We start from the raw sequence: 4,468 nt of genomic DNA, 5'->3' as shown, positions 1-4,468 counted from the left end.
TAGATCGGTTTGAAAGATCTTACATAATCTTAAATTGGTTAAATCGCTGGCTTTTCATCAGGGGGTGTGGTCCCAAAGGATTGTTTGCACAAATAATGTGTTGAACATTGGATCTTGAAGAGAGTGAGACCCCAAGACCAAGGCCTTCACCACTTCGGCCAACTCCTTGGGCTTTAATGGGCTTAAACTAATTGATCCTTATTTGGGATTCCCATTTCTATCAAACCCAAGTCTAAATTTTTCTTGTTCCAATGAAAATACTATAGTATAAAAGAATGCATAAAATACATGTTTAATAACATGTAAAAATGGTTTAATCAAGTGAATAAACACTAAGCTAAAATTGGCTTCATTTAGGGTTTGGAAAATCATTTAGGGTTTTGGCATCCATATTTGGGGTTTCAATTGGGTTCCAAGTATTTGGGATTTCACTAGGTTTAAACCCTCTTTGGTTTGACACAAAAATGGATGGTTGGATGGAATAGTGTTTGGCTCAGGTGGCATGATCACAAAACTTGATTTTTCTATCATTTCCTTCACATTTCCATCTCATGGTTCCTCTTGGTGCCAAGTGTTCTATACTATTCACTAAGCGTGGTTAAAATCTTACCAAGTGTCAAAATGAAACTTCTCTAGATTGATTTGGACAATCCACACTATGATCTAAAAACAACTGGACAGTGTGCCACATGGCACTAACATAGGAGTTACTGTTCACTCTCAAATTATTGAAAATAACTTTACACTATAAAATCCTAAATAATCCTATGGAACTAGGAGCATTCTTTGTTTCATAAAATTCTACTCGTAAGTGCCTCCGAAAAATCAAAACGCATTTTAGAACAACTATTGTTCAGAAAACTAAAATCTTTTTATTGGGTAGTAAAATATTAAATATTCATCTGAGACTATTGCCCCAGACTATTTCTCATTCTCACACTCTTAAGCACCTCAAATATATAAAATTACCTTTCTGACACCTAAGTAGGCTAGAAACTAACTACATTGATAGATTCAGTCCTACGCAATTTGTGACACCCCAGATTCTATTTGGGATTAGAAGGACATTCGAAGCATTGAGACATGCAACATAAGGTTACTTACCCCCATTCATGATATATAAGATACAATATTTCTAACATGCATCTAGCATTATGCAATATTCATAGTGGATAATTTTTTTGAGCAATATTATGTACCAAACTTATAATATCCCAAATACTTAAATCATAATCCATAACAAAATAAACATCTACGATTTCAGAATGAGTCTCAGAAGGCTGAAATCTCAAAAACATGGGAGATCAGACTCCATATTTACATTACCAAAATACACTATTGAGGAAGTTTGTTGAGTAACTCGTGTAACTTGACTAACGAGGCCAGAATACTGTCCAAAAACTAACTATGGAAGCTATAAGCTCAGCATCGTGTCTGAGGCGTCTAGTCAACCTCCTCCAGTCTACCAATGTCCGCTCCCTACTCTGATCCTGACACATTACCTACCATTCAGGGGGATTAGTAGTTGGGACTACCACGGTGAGATTTGATTATAAATCTCAGTAAGTTAACAGGAAACTCCTACACAGGTTAATGATGCATACATGGTAGTAAAAGCATGAATGCATAATTAAAGTCGTGAGAAAGTATAGCATAACTTGACATATAGCATGCATAACTGACATAACCTGAACTGAAACGTGAACTGAACTTGACTTGACATGACATGAACATGAACTTAAAACATAACATGGACTAGTAATATAACATGAACATGAACTTAAAACATAACATGGACTTGAATCGTAGCATGAACGTGAACATACATAACATAAACATGAATTTGAACTTAATATAAACCTGAGCATAACATGACATAAATGTAAACTTGAGACATAATGCAGACATGAACATAACATAACATGAACGTAAACTTGAACATAACATATACGTAAACATAACATGACATGAATGTGAGCTTGAAACATAACATGAATATGAAACTAACATAACATGAATGTGAGCTTGAACTTAATATAAATGTGAGCATAACATGATATGAACATGAACTTGAAACTTAACGTGAACATGAACATAACACGTACGTGAAAATAAGATAACATAACATAACATGAAATTGGCCTGAAACTTGACTTAACATGGACTTGATCTTAAACTTATTCTTATCTCATGGGGTCACCATGATTGCTTATTTTTATCTCATGGGATCACCATGATTGCTTATTCTTATCTCATGGGTTACCATGATGGTGTACTCTTATCTCATGGGGTTACTATAATTGCTTATTCTTATATCATGGGTTCAACATGATTGCTTATTTTTATCTCATGGAGTTACCATGATGGTGTGTTCTTATCTCATGGGATTACCATGATTGCTTATTCTTATCTCATGGGGTTACCATGATGGTGTATTCTTACCTCATGAGGTTATCATGATTGCTTATTCTTATCTCATGGGTTCACCATGATTTCTTATTCTTATCTCATGGAGTTACCATGATGGTGTATTCTTATCTCATAGGTTCACCATGATTACTTATTTTTATCTCATGGGGTTATCTCATGGAATCACCATGAATGCTTATTCTTATCTCATGGGGTTACCATGATGGTGTATTCCTATCTCATGGGGTTACCATGATTGCTTATTCTTATCTCATGGGTTCAACATGATTGCTTATTCTTATCTCATGGGTGAACTATGATTGCTTATTCTTATATCATGTGGTTACCATGATGCTGATTCTTATCTCATGGGTTCACTATGATTGCTTATTATTATCTCATGGGTTCACCATGATTGCTTATTATTATCTCATGGGTTCACCATGATTGCTTATTCTTATCTCATGGGGTTACCATCATGCTTATTCTTATCTCATGAGTTCACCATGAATGCTTATTCTTATCTTATGGGTTACCATGATACTTATTCTTATCTCATGGGTTCACCATGATTGCTTATTCTTATCTCATGGGGTTACCATGATGGTGTATTTTTATCTCGTTGGGTTACTATAACTGCTTATTCTTATCTCATGGGTGAACCATGATTGCTTATTCTTATCTCATGGGGTTACCATGATGCTGCTTCTTATCTCATGGGTTCACCATGATTGCTTATTCTTATCTCATGGGATTACCATGATGCTTATTCTTATCTCATGGGTTCACCATAATTGCTTATTCTTATCTCATGGTGTTACCATGATGGTGTATTCTTATCTCATGGGGTTTCCATGATTGCTTATTTTTATCTCATGGGTTCACCATGATTGTTTATTCTTATCTCATAGGGTTACCATGATGCTTATTCTTATCTCATGGCTTCACCATGATTACTTATTCTTCTCTCATAGAGTTACCATGATGGTGTATTCTTATCTCATAGGATTACCATGATTGCTTATTCTTATCTCATGGGTGAACCATGATTGCTTATTCTTATCTCATGGGGTTACCATAATGCTAATTCTTATCTTATGGGTTCACCATGATTGCTTAATCTTATCTCACAGGGTTACCATGATGGTGTAGTCACAATAAACTGAACAATAACTTAACTGCATGATGACTTGCAAAATTTCATATTGCAGATTTTACAAGTTCGCTCGAGCGGAGGCTTTTGGTCGCTCGAGCGAATTCAGGCAGATTCAAACGCTCGACTGCCGCTCGACAGGGAGCTCGAGCGGATTGCTGAAAAACAAAGATCGCTCGAGCGAAGACATTGGCCACTCGAGCGAAATCAGGCAGAGTCGAACGCTCGACGTGCGCTCGACAGGATGCTCGAGCGAAATCAGATAGAGTCGATCGCTCGATGTGCGCTCGACACCCCACTTGAGCGAACATCGTATTTTGACAGATTTTAGGTTTTCCGCCGTGAGACCATATAAAAGCAATTTTTCACTCTAAAGCCGCGAGTATTGACTGGAGAACACTTATTGGGAGAGAAAAACATAGCTAGAGGGATTCAAATCATCTACTTTTGGAGAGGAAATTCCAATTATTGCACGTACGTTGGAATCATACACGAGCACGGACGAGAGAAAAGTGTTGAATTGTTCCCTTGAGCTTTTGACGACGAGTTGAGGCTACAAGGAGGATTTTTCAGTGTTTATTTTCTTCCCATCTTCTCAGAACAATTATGGTGAATTCGTTTATGTTGAATTCCATTTCTAGCATGAGTTAAATTTTCTTCATTCTAGGAAAATGATGTAACCTATTTCCGAACTATGCTTGATTGTCTATACTAATTTAATGCAATTCTCTCTTTGTTTATCTGATTTATTCTGAATTTATTGCTTCTAATTAACTGGCCATTGATTAGATGATAAGTAATCTTGTGATTTGCTATCGAAAGAGGGAATCATAGGGTAGATCTTGGATATTTCAGCATAGGTAAGTATAGAGATCGAAAGACTTGTATGAACCTATGTAGTAATTA

Source organism: Carya illinoinensis, chromosome 12 (genome assembly GCF_018687715.1).
Source record: "Carya illinoinensis cultivar Pawnee chromosome 12, C.illinoinensisPawnee_v1, whole genome shotgun sequence".
Taxonomy (NCBI): Eukaryota; Viridiplantae; Streptophyta; class Magnoliopsida; order Fagales; family Juglandaceae; genus Carya; species Carya illinoinensis.
This window is presented reverse-complemented; position numbering follows the sequence as displayed.